At 50.1% G+C, this 19,043-nt stretch overlaps 1 long non-coding RNA gene across 1 annotated transcript; it reads right to left on the reverse strand.

The window, feature by feature from the left end:
* Positions 1-16,048: 16,048 nt before the first annotated feature.
* On the reverse strand, positions 16,049-18,550 carry LOC142070154 (uncharacterized). Its single transcript, XR_012666131.1, has 3 exons — positions 18,299-18,550; positions 17,024-17,110; positions 16,049-16,838 (listed from the first exon to the last, which is right to left on the reverse strand). It is a non-coding gene; the product is annotated as an uncharacterized LOC142070154 (long non-coding RNA).
* Positions 18,551-19,043: the final 493 nt, after the last annotated feature.

Genomic DNA, 19,043 nt, shown 5'->3' on the forward strand with positions numbered 1-19,043 from the left:
TAACCCTAACCCTAACCCTAACCCTAACCCTAACCCTAACCCTAACCCTAACCCTAACCCTAACCCTAACCCTAACCCTAACCCTAACCCTAACCCTAACCCTAACCCTAACCCTAACCCTAACCCTAACCCTAACCCTAACCCTAACCCTAACCCTAACCCTAACCCTAACCCTAACCCTAACCCTAACCCTAACCCTAACCCTAACCCTAACCCTAACCCTAACCCTAACCCTAACCCTAACCCTAACCCTAACCCTAACCCTAACCCTAACCCTAACCCTAACCCTAACCCTAACCCTAACCCTAACCCTAACCCTAACCCTAACCCTAACCCTAACCCTAACCCTAACCCTAACCCTAACCCTAACCCTAACCCTAACCCTAACCCTAACCCTAACCCTAACCCTAACCCTAACCCTAACCCTAACCCTAACCCTAACCCTAACCCTAACCCTAACCCTAACCCTAACCCTAACCCTAACCCTAACCCTAACCCTAACCCTAACCCTAACCCTAACCCTAACCCTAACCCTAACCCTAACCCTAACCCTAACCCTAACCCTAACCCTAACCCTAACCCTAACCCTAACCCTAACCCTAACCCTAACCCTAACCCTAACCCTAACCCTAACCCTAACCCTAACCCTAACCCTAACCCTAACCCTAACCCTAACCCTAACCCTAACCCTAACCCTAACCCTAACCCTAACCCTAACCCTAACCCTAACCCTAACCCTAACCCTAACCCTAACCCTAACCCTAACCCTAACCCTAACCCTAACCCTAACCCTAACCCTAACCCTAACCCTAACCCTAACCCTAACCCTAACCCTAACCCTAACCCTAACCCTAACCCTAACCCTAACCCTAACCCTAACCCTAACCCTAACCCTAACCCTAACCCTAACCCTAACCCTAACCCTAACCCTAACCCTAACCCTAACCCTAACCCTAACCCTAACCCTAACCCTAACCCTAACCCTAACCCTAACCCTAACCCTAACCCTAACCCTAACCCTAACCCTAACCCTAACCCTAACCCTAACCCTAACCCTAACCCTAACCCTAACCCTAACCCTAACCCTAACCCTAACCCTAACCCTAACCCTAACCCTAACCCTAACCCTAACCCTAACCCTAACCCTAACCCTAACCCTAACCCTAACCCTAACCCTAACCCTAACCCTAACCCTAACCCTAACCCTAACCCTAACCCTAACCCTAACCCTAACCCTAACCCTAACCCTAACCCTAACCCTAACCCTAACCCTAACCCTAACCCTAACCCTAACCCTAACCCTAACCCTAACCCTAACCCTAACCCTAACCCTAACCCTAACCCTAACCCTAACCCTAACCCTAACCCTAACCCTAACCCTAACCCTAACCCTAACCCTAACCCTAACCCTAACCCTAACCCTAACCCTAACCCTAACCCTAACCCTAACCCTAACCCTAACCCTAACCCTAACCCTAACCCTAACCCTAACCCTAACCCTAACCCTAACCCTAACCCTAACCCTAACCCTAACCCTAACCCTAACCCTAACCCTAACCCTAACCCTAACCCTAACCCTAACCCTAACCCTAACCCTAACCCTAACCCTAACCCTAACCCTAACCCTAACCCTAACCCTAACCCTAACCCTAACCCTAACCCTAACCCTAACCCTAACCCTAACCCTAACCCTAACCCTAACCCTAACCCTAACCCTAACCCTAACCCTAACCCTAACCCTAACCCTAACCCTAACCCTAACCCTAACCCTAACCCTAACCCTAACCCTAACCCTAACCCTAACCCTAACCCTAACCCTAACCCTAACCCTAACCCTAACCCTAACCCTAACCCTAACCCTAACCCTAACCCTAACCCTAACCCTAACCCTAACCCTAACCCTAACCCTAACCCTAACCCTAACCCTAACCCTAACCCTAACCCTAACCCTAACCCTAACCCTAACCCTAACCCTAACCCTAACCCTAACCCTAACCCTAACCCTAACCCTAACCCTAACCCTAACCCTAACCCTAACCCTAACCCTAACCCTAACCCTAACCCTAACCCTAACCCTAACCCTAACCCTAACCCTAACCCTAACCCTAACCCTAACCCTAACCCTAACCCTAACCCTAACCCTAACCCTAACCCTAACCCTAACCCTAACCCTAACCCTAACCCTAACCCTAACCCTAACCCTAACCCTAACCCTAACCCTAACCCTAACCCTAACCCTAACCCTAACCCTAACCCTAACCCTAACCCTAACCCTAACCCTAACCCTAACCCTAACCCTAACCCTAACCCTAACCCTAACCCTAACCCTAACCCTAACCCTAACCCTAACCCTAACCCTAACCCTAACCCTAACCCTAACCCTAACCCTAACCCTAACCCTAACCCTAACCCTAACCCTAACCCTAACCCTAACCCTAACCCTAACCCTAACCCTAACCCTAACCCTAACCCTAACCCTAACCCTAACCCTAACCCTAACCCTAACCCTAACCCTAACCCTAACCCTAACCCTAACCCTAACCCTAACCCTAACCCTAACCCTAACCCTAACCCTAACCCTAACCCTAACCCTAACCCTAACCCTAACCCTAACCCTAACCCTAACCCTAACCCTAACCCTAACCCTAACCCTAACCCTAACCCTAACCCTAACCCTAACCCTAACCCTAACCCTAACCCTAACCCTAACCCTAACCCTAACCCTAACCCTAACCCTAACCCTAACCCTAACCCTAACCCTAACCCTAACCCTAACCCTAACCCTAACCCTAACCCTAACCCTAACCCTAACCCTAACCCTAACCCTAACCCTAACCCTAACCCTAACCCTAACCCTAACCCTAACCCTAACCCTAACCCTAACCCTAACCCTAACCCTAACCCTAACCCTAACCCTAACCCTAACCCTAACCCTAACCCTAACCCTAACCCTAACCCTAACCCTAACCCTAACCCTAACCCTAACCCTAACCCTAACCCTAACCCTAACCCTAACCCTAACCCTAACCCTAACCCTAACCCTAACCCTAACCCTAACCCTAACCCTAACCCTAACCCTAACCCTAACCCTAACCCTAACCCTAACCCTAACCCTAACCCTAACCCTAACCCTAACCCTAACCCTAACCCTAACCCTAACCCTAACCCTAACCCTAACCCTAACCCTAACCCTAACCCTAACCCTAACCCTAACCCTAACCCTAACCCTAACCCTAACCCTAACCCTAACCCTAACCCTAACCCTAACCCTAACCCTAACCCTAACCCTAACCCTAACCCTAACCCTAACCCTAACCCTAACCCTAACCCTAACCCTAACCCTAACCCTAACCCTAACCCTAACCCTAACCCTAACCCTAACCCTAACCCTAACCCTAACCCTAACCCTAACCCTAACCCTAACCCTAACCCTAACCCTAACCCTAACCCTAACCCTAACCCTAACCCTAACCCTAACCCTAACCCTAACCCTAACCCTAACCCTAACCCTAACCCTAACCCTAACCCTAACCCTAACCCTAACCCTAACCCTAACCCTAACCCTAACCCTAACCCTAACCCTAACCCTAACCCTAACCCTAACCCTAACCCTAACCCTAACCCTAACCCTAACCCTAACCCTAACCCTAACCCTAACCCTAACCCTAACCCTAACCCTAACCCTAACCCTAACCCTAACCCTAACCCTAACCCTAACCCTAACCCTAACCCTAACCCTAACCCTAACCCTAACCCTAACCCTAACCCTAACCCTAACCCTAACCCTAACCCTAACCCTAACCCTAACCCTAACCCTAACCCTAACCCTAACCCTAACCCTAACCCTAACCCTAACCCTAACCCTAACCCTAACCCTAACCCTAACCCTAACCCTAACCCTAACCCTAACCCTAACCCTAACCCTAACCCTAACCCTAACCCTAACCCTAACCCTAACCCTAACCCTAACCCTAACCCTAACCCTAACCCTAACCCTAACCCTAACCCTAACCCTAACCCTAACCCTAACCCTAACCCTAACCCTAACCCTAACCCTAACCCTAACCCTAACCCTAACCCTAACCCTAACCCTAACCCTAACCCTAACCCTAACCCTAACCCTAACCCTAACCCTAACCCTAACCCTAACCCTAACCCTAACCCTAACCCTAACCCTAACCCTAACCCTAACCCTAACCCTAACCCTAACCCTAACCCTAACCCTAACCCTAACCCTAACCCTAACCCTAACCCTAACCCTAACCCTAACCCTAACCCTAACCCTAACCCTAACCCTAACCCTAACCCTAACCCTAACCCTAACCCTAACCCTAACCCTAACCCTAACCCTAACCCTAACCCTAACCCTAACCCTAACCCTAACCCTAACCCTAACCCTAACCCTAACCCTAAACCCTAACCCTAACCCTAACCCTAACCCTAACCCTAACCCTAACCCTAACCCTAACCCTAACCCTAACCCTAACCCTAACCCTAACCCTAACCCTAACCCTAACCCTAACCCTAACCCTAACCCTAACCCTAACCCTAACCCTAACCCTAACCCTAACCCTAACCCTAACCCTAACCCTAACCCTAACCCTAACCCTAACCCTAACCCTAACCCTAACCCTAACCCTAACCCTAACCCTAACCCTAACCCTAACCCTAACCCTAACCCTAACCCTAACCCTAACCCTAACCCTAACCCTAACCCTAACCCTAACCCTAACCCTAACCCTAACCCTAACCCTAACCCTAACCCTAACCCTAACCCTAACCCTAACCCTAACCCTAACCCTAACCCTAACCCTAACCCTAACCCTAACCCTAACCCTAACCCTAACCCTAACCCTAACCCTAACCCTAACCCTAACCCTAACCCTAACCCTAACCCTAACCCTAACCCTAACCCTAACCCTAACCCTAACCCTAACCCTAACCCTAACCCTAACCCTAACCCTAACCCTAACCCTAACCCTAACCCTAACCCTAACCCTAACCCTAACCCTAACCCTAACCCTAACCCTAACCCTAACCCTAACCCTAACCCTAACCCTAACCCTAACCCTAACCCTAACCCTAACCCTAACCCTAACCCTAACCCTAACCCTAACCCTAACCCTAACCCTAACCCTAACCCTAACCCTAACCCTAACCCTAACCCTAACCCTAACCCTAACCCTAACCCTAACCCTAACCCTAACCCTAACCCTAACCCTAACCCTAACCCTAACCCTAACCCTAACCCTAACCCTAACCCTAACCCTAACCCTAACCCTAACCCTAACCCTAACCCTAACCCTAACCCTAACCCTAACCCTAACCCTAACCCTAACCCTAACCCTAACCCTAACCCTAACCCTAACCCTAACCCTAACCCTAACCCTAACCCTAACCCTAACCCTAACCCTAACCCTAACCCTAACCCTAACCCTAACCCTAACCCTAACCCTAACCCTAACCCTAACCCTAACCCTAACCCTAACCCTAACCCTAACCCTAACCCTAACCCTAACCCTAACCCTAACCCTAACCCTAACCCTAACCCTAACCCTAACCCTAACCCTAACCCTAACCCTAACCCTAACCCTAACCCTAACCCTAACCCTAACCCTAACCCTAACCCTAACCCTAACCCTAACCCTAACCCTAACCCTAACCCTAACCCTAACCCTAACCCTAACCCTAACCCTAACCCTAACCCTAACCCTAACCCTAACCCTAACCCTAACCCTAACCCTAACCCTAACCCTAACCCTAACCCTAACCCTAACCCTAACCCTAACCCTAACCCTAACCCTAACCCTAACCCTAACCCTAACCCTAACCCTAACCCTAACCCTAACCCTAACCCTAACCCTAACCCTAACCCTAACCCTAACCCTAACCCTAACCCTAACCCTAACCCTAACCCTAACCCTAACCCTAACCCTAACCCTAACCCTAACCCTAACCCTAACCCTAACCCTAACCCTAACCCTAACCCTAACCCTAACCCTAACCCTAACCCTAACCCTAACCCTAACCCTAACCCTAACCCTAACCCTAACCCTAACCCTAACCCTAACCCTAACCCTAACCCTAACCCTAACCCTAACCCTAACCCTAACCCTAACCCTAACCCTAACCCTAACCCTAACCCTAACCCTAACCCTAACCCTAACCCTAACCCTAACCCTAACCCTAACCCTAACCCTAACCCTAACCCTAACCCTAACCCTAACCCTAACCCTAACCCTAACCCTAACCCTAACCCTAACCCTAACCCTAACCCTAACCCTAACCCTAACCCTAACCCTAACCCTAACCCTAACCCTAACCCTAACCCTAACCCTAACCCTAACCCTAACCCTAACCCTAACCCTAACCCTAACCCTAACCCTAACCCTAACCCTAACCCTAACCCTAACCCTAACCCTAACCCTAACCCTAACCCTAACCCTAACCCTAACCCTAACCCTAACCCTAACCCTAACCCTAACCCTAACCCTAACCCTAACCCTAACCCTAACCCTAACCCTAACCCTAACCCTAACCCTAACCCTAACCCTAACCCTAACCCTAACCCTAACCCTAACCCTAACCCTAACCCTAACCCTAACCCTAACCCTAACCCTAACCCTAACCCTAACCCTAACCCTAACCCTAACCCTAACCCTAACCCTAACCCTAACCCTAACCCTAACCCTAACCCTAACCCTAACCCTAACCCTAACCCTAACCCTAACCCTAACCCTAACCCTAACCCTAACCCTAACCCTAACCCTAACCCTAACCCTAACCCTAACCCTAACCCTAACCCTAACCCTAACCCTAACCCTAACCCTAACCCTAACCCTAACCCTAACCCTAACCCTAACCCTAACCCTAACCCTAACCCTAACCCTAACCCTAACCCTAACCCTAACCCTAACCCTAACCCTAACCCTAACCCTAACCCTAACCCTAACCCTAACCCTAACCCTAACCCTAACCCTAACCCTAACCCTAACCCTAACCCTAACCCTAACCCTAACCCTAACCCTAACCCTAACCCTAACCCTAACCCTAACCCTAACCCTAACCCTAACCCTAACCCTAACCCTAACCCTAACCCTAACCCTAACCCTAACCCTAACCCTAACCCTAACCCTAACCCTAACCCTAACCCTAACCCTAACCCTAACCCTAACCCTAACCCTAACCCTAACCCTAACCCTAACCCTAACCCTAACCCTAACCCTAACCCTAACCCTAACCCTAACCCTAACCCTAACCCTAACCCTAACCCTAACCCTAACCCTAACCCTAACCCTAACCCTAACCCTAACCCTAACCCTAACCCTAACCCTAACCCTAACCCTAACCCTAACCCTAACCCTAACCCTAACCCTAACCCTAACCCTAACCCTAACCCTAACCCTAACCCTAACCCTAACCCTAACCCTAACCCTAACCCTAACCCTAACCCTAACCCTAACCCTAACCCTAACCCTAACCCTAACCCTAACCCTAACCCTAACCCTAACCCTAACCCTAACCCTAACCCTAACCCTAACCCTAACCCTAACCCTAACCCTAACCCTAACCCTAACCCTAACCCTAACCCTAACCCTAACCCTAACCCTAACCCTAACCCTAACCCTAACCCTAACCCTAACCCTAACCCTAACCCTAACCCTAACCCTAACCCTAACCCTAACCCTAACCCTAACCCTAACCCTAACCCTAACCCTAACCCTAACCCTAACCCTAACCCTAACCCTAACCCTAACCCTAACCCTAACCCTAACCCTAACCCTAACCCTAACCCTAACCCTAACCCTAACCCTAACCCTAACCCTAACCCTAACCCTAACCCTAACCCTAACCCTAACCCTAACCCTAACCCTAACCCTAACCCTAACCCTAACCCTAACCCTAACCCTAACCCTAACCCTAACCCTAACCCTAACCCTAACCCTAACCCTAACCCTAACCCTAACCCTAACCCTAACCCTAACCCTAACCCTAACCCTAACCCTAACCCTAACCCTAACCCTAACCCTAACCCTAACCCTAACCCTAACCCTAACCCTAACCCTAACCCTAACCCTAACCCTAACCCTAACCCTAACCCTAACCCTAACCCTAACCCTAACCCTAACCCTAACCCTAACCCTAACCCTAACCCTAACCCTAACCCTAACCCTAACCCTAACCCTAACCCTAACCCTAACCCTAACCCTAACCCTAACCCTAACCCTAACCCTAACCCTAACCCTAACCCTAACCCTAACCCTAACCCTAACCCTAACCCTAACCCTAACCCTAACCCTAACCCTAACCCTAACCCTAACCCTAACCCTAACCCTAACCCTAACCCTAACCCTAACCCTAACCCTAACCCTAACCCTAACCCTAACCCTAACCCTAACCCTAACCCTAACCCTAACCCTAACCCTAACCCTAACCCTAACCCTAACCCTAACCCTAACCCTAACCCTAACCCTAACCCTAACCCTAACCCTAACCCTAACCCTAACCCTAACCCTAACCCTAACCCTAACCCTAACCCTAACCCTAACCCTAACCCTAACCCTAACCCTAACCCTAACCCTAACCCTAACCCTAACCCTAACCCTAACCCTAACCCTAACCCTAACCCTAACCCTAACCCTAACCCTAACCCTAACCCTAACCCTAACCCTAACCCTAACCCTAACCCTAACCCTAACCCTAACCCTAACCCTAACCCTAACCCTAACCCTAACCCTAACCCTAACCCTAACCCTAACCCTAACCCTAACCCTAACCCTAACCCTAACCCTAACCCTAACCCTAACCCTAACCCTAACCCTAACCCTAACCCTAACCCTAACCCTAACCCTAACCCTAACCCTAACCCTAACCCTAACCCTAACCCTAACCCTAACCCTAACCCTAACCCTAACCCTAACCCTAACCCTAACCCTAACCCTAACCCTAACCCTAACCCTAACCCTAACCCTAACCCTAACCCTAACCCTAACCCTAACCCTAACCCTAACCCTAACCCTAACCCTAACCCTAACCCTAACCCTAACCCTAACCCTAACCCTAACCCTAACCCTAACCCTAACCCTAACCCTAACCCTAACCCTAACCCTAACCCTAACCCTAACCCTAACCCTAACCCTAACCCTAACCCTAACCCTAACCCTAACCCTAACCCTAACCCTAACCCTAACCCTAACCCTAACCCTAACCCTAACCCTAACCCTAACCCTAACCCTAACCCTAACCCTAACCCTAACCCTAACCCTAACCCTAACCCTAACCCTAACCCTAACCCTAACCCTAACCCTAACCCTAACCCTAACCCTAACCCTAACCCTAACCCTAACCCTAACCCTAACCCTAACCCTAACCCTAACCCTAACCCTAACCCTAACCCTAACCCTAACCCTAACCCTAACCCTAACCCTAACCCTAACCCTAACCCTAACCCTAACCCTAACCCTAACCCTAACCCTAACCCTAACCCTAACCCTAACCCTAACCCTAACCCTAACCCTAACCCTAACCCTAACCCTAACCCTAACCCTAACCCTAACCCTAACCCTAACCCTAACCCTAACCCTAACCCTAACCCTAACCCTAACCCTAACCCTAACCCTAACCCTAACCCTAACCCTAACCCTAACCCTAACCCTAACCCTAACCCTAACCCTAACCCTAACCCTAACCCTAACCCTAACCCTAACCCTAACCCTAACCCTAACCCTAACCCTAACCCTAACCCTAACCCTAACCCTAACCCTAACCCTAACCCTAACCCTAACCCTAACCCTAACCCTAACCCTAACCCTAACCCTAACCCTAACCCTAACCCTAACCCTAACCCTAACCCTAACCCTAACCCTAACCCTAACCCTAACCCTAACCCTAACCCTAACCCTAACCCTAACCCTAACCCTAACCCTAACCCTAACCCTAACCCTAACCCTAACCCTAACCCTAACCCTAACCCTAACCCTAACCCTAACCCTAACCCTAACCCTAACCCTAACCCTAACCCTAACCCTAACCCTAACCCTAACCCTAACCCTAACCCTAACCCTAACCCTAACCCTAACCCTAACCCTAACCCTAACCCTAACCCTAACCCTAACCCTAACCCTAACCCTAACCCTAACCCTAACCCTAACCCTAACCCTAACCCTAACCCTAACCCTAACCCTAACCCTAACCCTAACCCTAACCCTAACCCTAACCCTAACCCTAACCCTAACCCTAACCCTAACCCTAACCCTAACCCTAACCCTAACCCTAACCCTAACCCTAACCCTAACCCTAACCCTAACCCTAACCCTAACCCTAACCCTAACCCTAACCCTAACCCTAACCCTAACCCTAACCCTAACCCTAACCCTAACCCTAACCCTAACCCTAACCCTAACCCTAACCCTAACCCTAACCCTAACCCTAACCCTAACCCTAACCCTAACCCTAACCCTAACCCTAACCCTAACCCTAACCCTAACCCTAACCCTAACCCTAACCCTAACCCTAACCCTAACCCTAACCCTAACCCTAACCCTAACCCTAACCCTAACCCTAACCCTAACCCTAACCCTAACCCTAACCCTAACCCTAACCCTAACCCTAACCCTAACCCTAACCCTAACCCTAACCCTAACCCTAACCCTAACCCTAACCCTAACCCTAACCCTAACCCTAACCCTAACCCTAACCCTAACCCTAACCCTAACCCTAACCCTAACCCTAACCCTAACCCTAACCCTAACCCTAACCCTAACCCTAACCCTAACCCTAACCCTAACCCTAACCCTAACCCTAACCCTAACCCTAACCCTAACCCTAACCCTAACCCTAACCCTAACCCTAACCCTAACCCTAACCCTAACCCTAACCCTAACCCTAACCCTAACCCTAACCCTAACCCTAACCCTAACCCTAACCCTAACCCTAACCCTAACCCTAACCCTAACCCTAACCCTAACCCTAACCCTAACCCTAACCCTAACCCTAACCCTAACCCTAACCCTAACCCTAACCCTAACCCTAACCCTAACCCTAACCCTAACCCTAACCCTAACCCTAACCCTAACCCTAACCCTAACCCTAACCCTAACCCTAACCCTAACCCTAACCCTAACCCTAACCCTAACCCTAACCCTAACCCTAACCCTAACCCTAACCCTAACCCTAACCCTAACCCTAACCCTAACCCTAACCCTAACCCTAACCCTAACCCTAACCCTAACCCTAACCCTAACCCTAACCCTAACCCTAACCCTAACCCTAACCCTAACCCTAACCCTAACCCTAACCCTAACCCTAACCCTAACCCTAACCCTAACCCTAACCCTAACCCTAACCCTAACCCTAACCCTAACCCTAACCCTAACCCTAACCCTAACCCTAACCCTAACCCTAACCCTAACCCTAACCCTAACCCTAACCCTAACCCTAACCCTAACCCTAACCCTAACCCTAACCCTAACCCTAACCCTAACCCTAACCCTAACCCTAACCCTAACCCTAACCCTAACCCTAACCCTAACCCTAACCCTAACCCTAACCCTAACCCTAACCCTAACCCTAACCCTAACCCTAACCCTAACCCTAACCCTAACCCTAACCCTAACCCTAACCCTAACCCTAACCCTAACCCTAACCCTAACCCTAACCCTAACCCTAACCCTAACCCTAACCCTAACCCTAACCCTAACCCTAACCCTAACCCTAACCCTAACCCTAACCCTAACCCTAACCCTAACCCTAACCCTAACCCTAACCCTAACCCTAACCCTAACCCTAACCCTAACCCTAACCCTAACCCTAACCCTAACCCTAACCCTAACCCTAACCCTAACCCTAACCCTAACCCTAACCCTAACCCTAACCCTAACCCTAACCCTAACCCTAACCCTAACCCTAACCCTAACCCTAACCCTAACCCTAACCCTAACCCTAACCCTAACCCTAACCCTAACCCTAACCCTAACCCTAACCCTAACCCTAACCCTAACCCTAACCCTAACCCTAACCCTAACCCTAACCCTAACCCTAACCCTAACCCTAACCCTAACCCTAACCCTAACCCTAACCCTAACCCTAACCCTAACCCTAACCCTAACCCTAACCCTAACCCTAACCCTAACCCTAACCCTAACCCTAACCCTAACCCTAACCCTAACCCTAACCCTAACCCTAACCCTAACCCTAACCCTAACCCTAACCCTAACCCTAACCCTAACCCTAACCCTAACCCTAACCCTAACCCTAACCCTAACCCTAACCCTAACCCTAACCCTAACCCTAACCCTAACCCTAACCCTAACCCTAACCCTAACCCTAACCCTAACCCTAACCCTAACCCTAACCCTAACCCTAACCCTAACCCTAACCCTAACCCTAACCCTAACCCTAACCCTAACCCTAACCCTAACCCTAACCCTAACCCTAACCCTAACCCTAACCCTAACCCTAACCCTAACCCTAACCCTAACCCTAACCCTAACCCTAACCCTAACCCTAACCCTAACCCTAACCCTAACCCTAACCCTAACCCTAACCCTAACCCTAACCCTAACCCTAACCCTAACCCTAACCCTAACCCTAACCCTAACCCTAACCCTAACCCTAACCCTAACCCTAACCCTAACCCTAACCCTAACCCTAACCCTAACCCTAACCCTAACCCTAACCCTAACCCTAACCCTAACCCTAACCCTAACCCTAACCCTAACCCTAACCCTAACCCTAACCCTAACCCTAACCCTAACCCTAACCCTAACCCTAACCCTAACCCTAACCCTAACCCTAACCCTAACCCTAACCCTAACCCTAACCCTAACCCTAACCCTAACCCTAACCCTAACCCTAACCCTAACCCTAACCCTAACCCTAACCCTAACCCTAACCCTAACCCTAACCCTAACCCTAACCCTAACCCTAACCCTAACCCTAACCCTAACCCTAACCCTAACCCTAACCCTAACCCTAACCCTAACCCTAACCCTAACCCTAACCCTAACCCTAACCCTAACCCTAACCCTAACCCTAACCCTAACCCTAACCCTAACCCTAACCCTAACCCTAACCCTAACCCTAACCCTAACCCTAACCCTAACCCTAACCCTAACCCTAACCCTAACCCTAACCCTAACCCTAACCCTAACCCTAACCCTAACCCTAACCCTAACCCTAACCCTAACCCTAACCCTAACCCTAACCCTAACCCTAACCCTAACCCTAACCCTAACCCTAACCCTAACCCTAACCCTAACCCTAACCCTAACCCTAACCCTAACCCTAACCCTAACCCTAACCCTAACCCTAACCCTAACCCTAACCCTAACCCTAACCCTAACCCTAACCCTAACCCTAACCCTAACCCTAACCCTAACCCTAACCCTAACCCTAACCCTAACCCTAACCCTAACCCTAACCCTAACCCTAACCCTAACCCTAACCCTAACCCTAACCCTAACCCTAACCCTAACCCTAACCCTAACCCTAACCCTAACCCTAACCCTAACCCTAACCCTAACCCTAACCCTAACCCTAACCCTAACCCTAACCCTAACCCTAACCCTAACCCTAACCCTAACCCTAACCCTAACCCTAACCCTAACCCTAACCCTAACCCTAACCCTAACCCTAACCCTAACCCTAACCCTAACCCTAACCCTAACCCTAACCCTAACCCTAACCCTAACCCTAACCCTAACCCTAACCCTAACCCTAACCCTAACCCTAACCCTAACCCTAACCCTAACCCTAACCCTAACCCTAACCCTAACCCTAACCCTAACCCTAACCCTAACCCTAACCCTAACCCTAACCCTAACCCTAACCCTAACCCTAACCCTAACCCTAACCCTAACCCTAACCCTAACCCTAACCCTAACCCTAACCCTAACCCTAACCCTAACCCTAACCCTAACCCTAACCCTAACCCTAACCCTAACCCTAACCCTAACCCTAACCCTAACCCTAACCCTAACCCTAACCCTAACCCTAACCCTAACCCTAACCCTAACCCTAACCCTAACCCTAACCCTAACCCTAACCCTAACCCTAACCCTAACCCTAACCCTAACCCTAACCCTAACCCTAACCCTAACCCTAACCCTAACCCTAACCCTAACCCTAACCCTAACCCTAACCCTAACCCTAACCCTAACCCTAACCCTAACCCTAACCCTAACCCTAACCCTAACCCTAACCCTAACCCTAACCCTAACCCTAACCCTAACCCTAACCCTAACCCTAACCCTAACCCTAACCCTAACCCTAACCCTAACCCTAACCCTAACCCTAACCCTAACCCTAACCCTAACCCTAACCCTAACCCTAACCCTAACCCTAACCCTAACCCTAACCCTAACCCTAACCCTAACCCTAACCCTAACCCTAACCCTAACCCTAACCCTAACCCTAACCCTAACCCTAACCCTAACCCTAACCCTAACCCTAACCCTAACCCTAACCCTAACCCTAACCCTAACCCTAACCCTAACCCTAACCCTAACCCTAACCCTAACCCTAACCCTAACCCTAACCCTAACCCTAACCCTAACCCTAACCCTAACCCTAACCCTAACCCTAACCCTAACCCTAACCCTAACCCTAACCCTAACCCTAACCCTAACCCTAACCCTAACCCTAACCCTAACCCTAACCCTAACCCTAACCCTAACCCTAACCCTAACCCTAACCCTAACCCTAACCCTAACCCTAACCCTAACCCTAACCCTAACCCTAACCCTAACCCTAACCCTAACCCTAACCCTAACCCTAACCCTAACCCTAACCCTAACCCTAACCCTAACCCTAACCCTAACCCTAACCCTAACCCTAACCCTAACCCTAACCCTAACCCTAACCCTAACCCTAACCCTAACCCTAACCCTAACCCTAACCCTAACCCTAACCCTAACCCTAACCCTAACCCTAACCCTAACCCTAACCCTAACCCTAACCCTAACCCTAACCCTAACCCTAACCCTAACCCTAACCCTAACCCTAACCCTAACCCTAACCCTAACCCTAACCCTAACCCTAACCCTAACCCTAACCCTAACCCTAACCCTAACCCTAACCCTAACCCTAACCCTAACCCTAACCCTAACCCTAACCCTAACCCTAACCCTAACCCTAACCCTAACCCTAACCCTAACCCTAACCCTAACCCTAACCCTAACCCTAACCCTAACCCTAACCCTAACCCTAACCCTAACCCTAACCCTAACCCTAACCCTAACCCTAACCCTAACCCTAACCCTAACCCTAACCCTAACCCTAACCCTAACCCTAACCCTAACCCTAACCCTAACCCTAACCCTAACCCTAACCCTAACCCTAACCCTAACCCTAACCCTAACCCTAACCCTAACCCTAACCCTAACCCTAACCCTAACCCTAACCCTAACCCTAACCCTAACCCTAACCCTAACCCTAACCCTAACCCTAACCCTAACCCTAACCCTAACCCTAACCCTAACCCTAACCCTAACCCTAACCCTAACCCTAACCCTAACCCTAACCCTAACCCTAACCCTAACCCTAACCCTAACCCTAACCCTAACCCTAACCCTAACCCTAACCCTAACCCCTAACCCTAACCCTAACCCCTAACCCCTAACCCCTAACCCCTAACCCCTAACCCCTAACCCCTAACCCCTAACCCCTAACCCCTAACCCAACAACACCCTAAAACCCTACAACCAGAACCCTAAACCCGAACCAGAACCCTAAACCCGAACCAGAACCCTAACCCCGGTACGTTACCTTCCGTTTCAGCACAGGTTACCCCCTTTTGACACACACTTCGCAGGACTCGTTACGAGCTCTTTTCAGATCAGGCAACAGACCACAGGACACCAGATTCTTTATTCAGCAACACAGTGCTTTTATTGACTGGACGAGACATCCCCTACATTAACAGCTTGCACATGTAACACACTATGCGGTATGGCATACATATTCAATGCCACAGATTATGTTATGTACTTGTTGCTCCTGATGTGGCGATTATACAAACGTATGCATATTACAACATTTGCATTTCATTTCCATATACTTCAAAACATCACCTATAGACAAGCTTGCACATATTCTCACAGCTGGGAATGGGGCTCAACCGTACCTCGCATGTCAACTAGCCGGAATACTCCCTCAGCAGCACCTCCACATGCACAAAGTTAACTCAAAGACTGTCCAGGACAGTCCTGACCATGATGCAGTGCAGCAAAACAGCCAAAAGGCTGACACATTGGTAACGACATCAGCCTTCTGGCTGTTTGACTGCACCATGGTTTCTAAATCACTGCAGTGATTTAGAACACTATGACATGGATGACTACATGAGTCATCCAACCACACCCCACGATCTACATTATGGTTCTACGAATACAGCATGCACAACAATACTGAAACACTTGACAAACACTTCCAAATGCCCAAGACAATGATACAACCCCTAATGCTGTCCTCTGATGACTTTGCCACTGGAAAGGTTCTAGCCGTCAAACAACCGACTCCTTGCAGGAGAAGGTTACATCTTGTGCAAGTAATTATAGGAACTGCTTCGCACAACTGACCCAAAGAATAAACCCAATCTCTACAATTCGGATTGCACAAGTGACGAAAATGCCATTTCATGATATTGGTAGTTCTGCTACATACCAGAACACAGTGACACCAGCCCCGCTGCTCTACTACGTTCTAGCCATCAACCAGAGGACCCTTCTGATCACAACCCAGAAAATATACGATCGAACCCCAATTCTTCCAAAGGAAGCACACCGCAGTCTTCTCCGCTGACACCACTATCTTCGGACCACAGGAACAGATATACCTTCCTATGGGAAATCAAACACAGGTTTTCATTTGTTCTGCACCTGTTGAATGTGCGAAACATCTCATTTCTAAACCAAACACAGGAAAACTCCCACTGACGTACACCCAGTGAAACGTATTTCCCATCTTCAACATACAACACACCGAGAAGGCTACCATGATCAATAACCATACGTAACTTGCAAACCTGATGTCAAATCCACTTCCATTTTCGGAAACGAGTACTTCCGCACCTTGCCACAGGCCATTCCCTTCGTTCTGGACTTGGATGCCCCTGCAGCACACGAAGAATAAATGCCACATTATTGATGAATATGTCAGTTTAGGAAAGTGAGTTTGGCGTTGTGGCATTTAACAAGCCAAAACAGCCCTGACGCATTCCTACCCACAATGAAGGAGCAACCAACTACTTCTATTTGGTTACAATAAACAAGAAAACATACTCAAAATTTACACAATACTCATGGCCTTTTCCCACCCTGACTGGGCCCATCGCTAACTGAGATGCTCACATCCTCCTGAGGAAACAACGTACTGGGGACCACTAATGCAAACCCACTGCTGTGTGAGAGACAAAAACTGAAACCAGAGCATCTCTAGTTACAGACAGCTCACTCTGCCAGCATTCAACCTTCCTCCACGAAAAACAAACACTCCCTCTGTACAATAAGCTCCCTCACGCACCACTTAAAGGGTGGGAGTCCTGTAAACTCTGCTAGTCCTTAACAGGCAGCCTCAACAGCGCACATACTTCCGACTATCGAACCCTTCGGCACAGACTTAACTTTGACAGCCACTCCCGCTCTCGACTTCATCTTGTCCTTTGTACACGGGCCTTCGCTCCCATACACTGACGTGAGGGTCAGAGAGAAGTAGTCAGGACCGTCCACGGAATGACACAACACGGTACAGGATCTGGACGCGCCTGCAAAGATGAACAAAGCTTGACTGCAAACCGGCGCACAAAGCGCCCAACTACACGATCTGAAACATGACCTCACCAGCATACTGCTTTCCGAACGGAAGGAACGCCTACCACACATTACACCCCCCTCAGAGAAGCGCCCACCCACCCCAAACACGCTCATCCACATACTGGTGGCCCCCACGTCTCCCACCACAGTTGGGACCCGTCGCTAACTAGGATGCTCACATCCTCCTCGGAAACCACCACCACGAAGAGGAGAACGCAAGGTGGAAGCGGTGACCGGTGATGCGAACCCAGTGCCACGTACGAGAGAAGAAGGGAGAACTGAGCATCTCTAGTTACAGACAGGTCACTCTGCCAGCCATGGACCTTCCCTCGGGGGAAACGCACGCTCCCTCCGTACAACCATCTCCCACCCACTCCTCACGTGCCCATTCAGACTGGGGAGAGAGTTCACAGGACTCCCGCCCCTAAACAGGGAGCCTCTACGGCACAGATACTTCCGACTATCGAACCCTTCGGCACAGACTTAACTTTGACAGCCGCTCCCGCTCTCGAGATCCTCTTGTCCTTTATACACGGCGGCCTTGGCTCCCATAGGTTGACAGCCGTACGGCGATGTCGTCACACGGTCAGAGAGAAGTAGTCAGGACCCTCCGCGGAATGACACGACACGGTGCAGGATCTGGACGCGCCTGCAAAGACGAACAAAGCTTGACTGCAAACCGGCTCACAAAGCGCCCAACTACGCGACCTGAAACATGATCTCACCAGCATACTGCTTTCCGAACGGAAGGAACGCCTACCACACATTACACCCCCCTCAGAGAAGCGCCCACCCACCCCAAACACGCTCATCCACATACTGGTGGCCCCCACGTCTCCCACCACAGTTGGGACCCGTCGCTAACTAGGATGCTCACATCCTCCTCGGAAACCACCACCACGAAGAGGAGAAAGCAAGGTGGAAGCGGTGACCGGTGATGCGAACCCAGTGCCACGTACGAGAGAAGAAGGGAGAACTGAGCATCTCTAGTTACAGACAGGTCACTCTGCCAGCGATGGACCTTCCCTCGGGGGAAACGCACGCTCCCTCCCCACAACCATCTCCCGCCCACTCCTCACGTGCCCATTCAGACTGGGGAGAGAGTTCACAGGACTCCCGCCCCTAAACAGGGAGCCTCTACGGCACAGATACTTCCGACTATCGAACCCTTCGGCACAGACTTAACTTTGACAGCCGCTCCCGCTCTTGAGATCCTCCTGTCCTTTATACACG

This window comes from Caretta caretta, chromosome 26 (assembly GCF_965140235.1).
Source record: "Caretta caretta isolate rCarCar2 chromosome 26, rCarCar1.hap1, whole genome shotgun sequence".
NCBI classification, from domain to species: Eukaryota; Metazoa; Chordata; order Testudines; family Cheloniidae; genus Caretta; species Caretta caretta.